This window comes from Notamacropus eugenii, chromosome 6 (assembly GCF_028372415.1).
Source record: "Notamacropus eugenii isolate mMacEug1 chromosome 6, mMacEug1.pri_v2, whole genome shotgun sequence".
In the NCBI taxonomy this organism is placed as follows: domain Eukaryota; kingdom Metazoa; phylum Chordata; class Mammalia; order Diprotodontia; family Macropodidae; genus Notamacropus; species Notamacropus eugenii.
In genome coordinates this window covers 226887528-226894173 of record NC_092877.1, presented here as the reverse complement: position 1 = coordinate 226894173, position 6646 = coordinate 226887528, and the positions used below count along the sequence as shown (strand labels likewise).

Below are 6646 nucleotides of genomic sequence, written 5' to 3'. Positions count from 1 at the left end.
CCACTGTACCATGTAATGTATTAGATGCTGAGGCAAGCATATAACAATAAAACTCATTCTCTGCCATCAAGGAACTTATATTCACATGGAACTATGTCAAGTAAAGAAATAAGTAAGGACAAAATGATTTGAAGAGGGTGGTGGGGAGAGATGGAAGAGAAGAGAGGAGAGGAGAAGAGGGAAAGAGAAGAGAGTGTTGGGGGGAGGGAAGAGAGAGAGAGAGAGAGAGAGAGAGAGAGAGAGAGAGAGAGAGAGAGAGAGAGAGAGAGAGAGAGAGATCAATAACGAAAGAAGTAAGAAAAGGCTTCTTGGGATATGATCCCAAAGGCTTGGGAGAAACCAGTGTCTCCAAGACAGACCAGTGGTATGAAGAGGGAGCAGGATGAATTGGTAAATTCAAGGAACAGCAAATTAAGTTGCATTAGAATGTAAAAGAGCTGAAAACTCTATCAATGCCATGATCACCATCTCTTTTATTTATCTAGTGCTTTTAAATACATTATCTCATTTAATCCTCACAATTAATCTATGAGATAAGTAACTCCTCACTTTATCCCCACTTTACAGATGAAAAAATAGTCTCAGAAGAATTGCTTTTACAGAGAAATACTTAAAATCACAAATGTACGTACTTACTCCATGTATTAGGTTTTTACAGAGAAATAGTACAAAAGATATAATTGCAAATGTACAAACATACTCCACAACACAAGAGGCACAATTCTCCCATATTCCCTCACTCCCTCACACACACCCTGCTTTATACCACCTTAGTTTCTGGTGAGGGAAAGGTGATCCGGTGCATAGATCAGATCAGTTCCTGTACAGCACAGTCCTAGTTCCAAGACCAAACTCTTCCAGGGCTCACGCGCCAGGTACCCAGGCTCCTTTGGATTTCCTGGCTGTCCCGATGGTTGGCTACAGCATTTCCCTTGGAGTCCTAGCTCTGTCATCCATGGCTTAAACTCCCAAGTCCAGGAGGAAAACTGCTGGCAACTGAAAGAGAGAACAAACAGAACAATTCTACCACTAATAAAAGAATGAACTATCAAAATGCAAGTGCTCTTTCCACTACATCTCACTGACATTTCTTTTTTTTTTTTGAGATGATAATGACATAAGGATATATGTGAAGTTATATTATTATGATAGCTATAGCCCATGTTCAAAGCAATAAAAAAGGTCACAAAACTTAGTTTTATTTCTACTGCTTAGATCAGAACCTTGCACACAGTAAGTGCTTAATAAGTGCTTCTTGATTGGCTGAGTTGCATATCCTCATTATGTAAGCTGCTGTGTACCACCTGTAAGTAAAATGGGATGAAAGTCGTTCAACAAATAAGGAAAAGATAAGTCAGGGAAATGAGGACAAATGCTTTTTTTATATGTTAAACCACTACTGCTTCTGTGAAACATGATGTCCTAGATACAGAAACGTAATTGTTTCACTTTTTCCTTGCCTGAATTTATAGGCTATCTAATCTATATGCCCCAGCAGTTCTTAATATTTTCCTGATATTCACAAAGTCTTTAGGTAGCAGTGATTTTGTGAAACTGGACAGTGGTTAGGTGAGGGATGACCCTTATCTAGGAACATTTCACATAGGCCTGGGGATGGTTTCACCCCACAGGTGGAGACAGTAGGTAGGGGTGCAGAGGAAAGTTCATTTTGAGGACAGAGCACTGAACTTGAGAGTCAGGAAGACCCTGACCTCAATCCAGCCTCAGACACTTACTAGCGAGGTGACCCTGAACAAGTCACCTAAATCTTTGTCTGCCTCAGTTTCTCTGTTTGTAAAATGGAAATAAAAATAGCACCTACTTCCCAGGGTTGTGAGGATTAAATGAGTTAATAATTGTAATTCTTAATTGATTTATTACATTAACTTGTAATCATTTTAATACAGTGCCTGGCACAGGATAAGCACTATATAAATGTTAGCTATTATTATTATCTGCCAAGCTGTTATGAGATTGAAATGGGATAATATTTGTAAAGTGCTTCATAAACCTTAAAATATTAAGGAATTGCTAACTGTTATTATTACAGCAACCAATCTGAGACTCTCTGAGAGGTTATGAGCTGCAAAGTCCTGGCACCACTTTTTAGGTGGCTGATGAACAGAAAACACAGAATTATAGGAAGAGAGAAGGCTGCAAAGTTTAGCCTAACGAAGGGGATGCGGTGAGAAGTTAGAAGTCAGGGAAAAGAGTGAGAGTAGGTGCTCCAACCTCGAGGGACAGCCAAGTGCCTGGCTCTCTGCTACCATGCCAACCACATGAAAGTGTGGACCCTTTAAAAAGCAAACTTCTACTTTAAGTGATGATGGAGCTTGAGGGTCAGTGCCCTATTTAAATACCATAGAAAATATACTCAAGTGTTTGTCTGTCTGCATAATGGAGATGGAGGAAAGCCATAAACAGCAGTCGTCAGTGTCCTTTGAAGGCTGAAAGGGAAAGGCCCTAATGCATCATTGTTGTTGAGTGATCCTGAACCCTCCATCTCTCATCATACAATAGGACCTCTAAGAGATTAAATATCCCATGAGCCTCCTTGATTCACATGTCTTCAAACAGAATTTGATGAGTTCAGCAGTTAGAGGCGTGACTCTAGAAGCTAACTCCTGGCATAGGATATAAGGAGAAGCCCTGTGGGGGACTCTAAGTCATAGCCCATGGAATGCAGCCTCAACCTATACTCCTGCCTGGCAACTCCCCAAGGGTGTCGAGGGCCCCCATTTTGGAAGCAACAGATCAAAGTGACCAACTTGGCTGATGTGAAAGGACATCCTGCTGACAGGCTGGGGCCTTTGATCTGTTGAGCTAGGGTGACTGGAAGATTTTCTTTGTAATTTTTTTTTCTTTTCTGTGGGATTCTATGGAGGTGCCCGCAAGCTTGGCTTTGGTGGGACCCAGACACTGTAACTTTCAGTTTGTTTACCTTAGGAAGGCTGCCTGGTCTAATTAGGTCCCTAGAGGCCCAGTTGTAAGTATTTTTCATGTGTACGGAAATTTAAAAGTTTTATTGCAGGAAAACATTTTTTTTTCCAGGACAGAAACGTCAGGAATCCAAGGTGATTACATAATAATATATATTTCCCTCCACCCCAGGGTACACTGGAGCCAAGTGGAGCCCACTAGTGAGAACCAATTGTTAAATTTTCAGTTCGTGCATTTACACCCCAGAAATCAGCAAATGCTACAAATCAGGGCTTGATTTATTGATTAAGAAAGGAATAGAGAGAGTGTGTACATTTTTCCCCAGAGAGCCAGATGCTGATCATTTACTGGCGTACTGCTGTGTCCGCCTCACCTCAGTACCAACATTTTGAGATTTGCAAAACACTTTGCATACATTTAAGCTGAACTTAGAGCTTCCATCTGATTTAAACTGTACAGCAACCCTGGAGGGGCAAGTAACGAAAACATCATCCCCACTTTACAGATGGGAAAATTAAGACAGAAGGTCAAATGGCTTTCCCATTGGAAAAGGAGCTAGTAAGTGAGAAAGGCTGGATTGGGACACAGGCTTTCCTAACTCCAAATACAGCATCCTAGCTACATACCTCATTGACTATGGAACAGCCAGGGAAATCATCTACATTTTTAGAGCACAGCCTTTTTTTTTTGCTCCTGGCAGTTTTAAAGGCCTTTTAAAGGTAGTGACTGTTTGCTTAGGGTTGAACCACACAACCATGATTTAGAGAGGAGTGCACCAAAGCAACTAAGACTCTAGTTAATTAGGCAAAGTGGGATAGATGGAAGGAGCAGACATGGGTTACTCTGCACTTCACTGCTATTGAGCACAGACCCATAGCAGAGCTCTAGATGGTGCAGCAGATAGCATGTTGGGCCTGAAGTTGTTCTAGTTCAAATCCAGCCTCACACACTTACTAACTGTGGGACCCTGGGCAAGTCATGTCACCTGTGTGCCTCAGTTTCCCTAACTGTAGAATGGATAGGTGGTACAGTGGCTAGAGCACCAGTGCAGGAGTCAGGAGGACCTGAGTTCAAATCTCACCTCAGACACTTGACACTCACTAGCTGTGTGACCTTGGGCAAGTCACTTAACCCCAATTGTCTCATCCTGGGTCATCTCCAGTCATTCTGAGGAGTATCTGGTCACTGGATTCAGATGGCTCTGGAGGAGAAGTGAGGCTGGTGACCTGCCCAGCCCTCCCTCACTCAAAGCAAAGTCAAGTGCAAGTCCTGTCATCATTTCTGATGGCATGGTCTTCTTCGACAACAAAGGGCAAACACAGACTGGGGATAATATTAGTACCTACCTCAGAGTTATTGTTGTGAGGACCAAGTCAGATATTTGTAAAATGCTTAGCACAGGCCTTAGAAAATAGTAGGTACTTAATAAATACTTGTTCCCTCCTCTCTTCCTCCTTTCCCATGAGATCTATGTCCCTTCTGACCAATCAACCAACAACCATTTACTAAACACCTATTATGTGCTAGAGTTGTGCTAGGCCCCAGAAATATCCTTGCCCTCTTTGTGGAAAATAATATATACATATATAATAAAACATAAATATTAAGTAAATATAAAGAAATTTGGGGTGGGGTATTAGCAGCTGGGAGGATCAGGAAATAAGTACAGCATTTAATTAGCATTTACTATGTGCAAAGATCAGTGTGCTAAGTACTGGGGATACAAAGAAAAAATGTAGACAGTCCCTGTTTCAGCAAGGAAAAGAGGCTTTATGTTGGAGGTAGCATTAGGGCTGAGCTTTGAAGGGAACAAGGGCTTCTGAGAAGCCCAGGTGAGAAGAGAGTACATTCCTGGAACGGGGGCAAAGCTGGTGAAGGCTCAAGAATGAGAGATAGAAGGTTTTGCATGAGGGATAGCAAGTGGGCCAGCTTTTTCCAGTGCAAAAAGTATTTGAAGGTGAGTAACACGTAGGCTGGAGCCAGACTGTGTTAAATGCCAAATAGAATTTATATTTTATCCTAGGAGCAAAAGGGAGCCCATTTGGAGATTTTCGAACAGGGGAATGACATGGTCAGACCTCTACTTTAGGAATATCACAAGAAGGAAAAAAGTGAAATTAGAAAAAAGGAAAGTTTGAATTCATGCAAGTAGCAGCATCAGTTTTTCAGCACATGCTGACTGTTCACAGAACCATAGGACTGAAAAGGTCAGCCAAGATCATCTCATCCAACTACCTAACTCCCTAGGCTAGATGAGATTTCCTCACCTCCTGAGGGGGATATCATTTCCTTTTACAAGTGTTCAAGATAACAAGACATTTAACATAGATCGTCGTTTATTTATATATCACAGAAACACACAAAGAGAAGAATACAGAAAGAATTCATATCCAGGCCCATCACAGTGTTGGGGAACTAGGTGGTGCTGCAAGTTAAGTGCCAGACCTGAAGTCAGGAAGACCTGACTTGTTCAAATGCAGCCTTCAGATGCTTACTAACCATGTGACCTTGGGCAAGTCACTTAACTCTGCCTCAGTTTCCTCATATATAAAATGAGCTAGAGAAAGAAATGATAAACCACTCCAGTATCTTTGCCAAGAAAATCCCAAATGGAGTCACAAAGGGTGGGACATGACTGAATAACAACAGTAAATCACAGTGTTGACCCCATGTTGATCAGTGTATGCTCTAGGTAGGGTTCCAGTTCTCATCCCCATAATTATGTTTTCTGGTTATTTACTGCCATGATTCTGTTTCCTGTCATTCACTACTGTTTGGCTCTCCTTCCACAAATTCATTGGCTCTCTCTCCCAGCAAATGACAGTTCCTTCTCCCCTAGAACCAGAATGGCTCTGGGCTATTTACTGTCTTCTGAAGATGATCTCTGACAATTCTCCCTCCTCTCCAGGGCACGGAACCATTTCTCTAGAACCTGAAGAGAGACTGATATTATAACATTTTTCCATGCCTAGAGATCCACACTGAAACAAAGGTATTCCCCAGATTGGGGGTGGGGAATGCAAAAGGGTAGAGTCACTGAATTTTTACTACCACTTGAATAAGCTGGAACAAATTCATCCATTTGCTCTCATCTTTTCCTCTGCTCCTAGGTTGGGTGGTTCTTAATTGCCCAGCATGCCCTATTGAGTTTTGAGATTTGAAAGTACTCCTCTTCTTTCACTCCTTACTGATCTAGCTATTCCCTCCCTTCTTCCCTGGTTACTGAATTTTTCCATGAAAATCAGAAAGTATTGGAAAAATAAAAGGGAAAAGTCAATCAATCGATCAATATTTATTAAGCACCCACTATGTGTCAGGCTCTATGTTAAGCCTTAGGGATACAAAAAGAGGCATAAGACAATCCTTGCCCTCAAGGAGTTTATAATCCAATGGGGAAATCAACATGGGAGCAAATATATTCAGAGCAGGTTATAAACAAGATAAATAGGAAATAACGAAAAGGAGAAGGCATTGGAATTAAGAGGGGTTAGGGAAGTTGATCATCATTTCCCCTATAAGTACTCAGCATCACTAATAGGAGGAAAAGAGCCACCAGCTTCTTTCTCCTAGGGAAGCAACAGAGGGAGGGAGATGTTCCTAGAACATAAATGTGGCATAAATGTAGGAGGGTCCAGGAGAGGCAGGAGCTAACTTTTGCTACACTTGTCTTTCTATTCCATGAGCCCATGTGTCATCTTAAATGTTC

The 6646-nt window shown here is 41.6% G+C and overlaps 1 long non-coding RNA gene across 1 annotated transcript in view; it reads right to left on the bottom strand.

The window, feature by feature from the left end:
- Positions 1 to 453: 453 nt before the first annotated feature.
- Positions 454 to 6646, bottom strand: part of LOC140512719 (uncharacterized) — a 40227-nt gene continuing 34034 nt past the window's right edge. The window contains exon 2 of the long non-coding RNA XR_011969888.1: positions 454 to 996. This is a non-coding gene — a long non-coding RNA (uncharacterized lncRNA). The remainder of the gene's footprint in view (positions 997 to 6646) is intronic.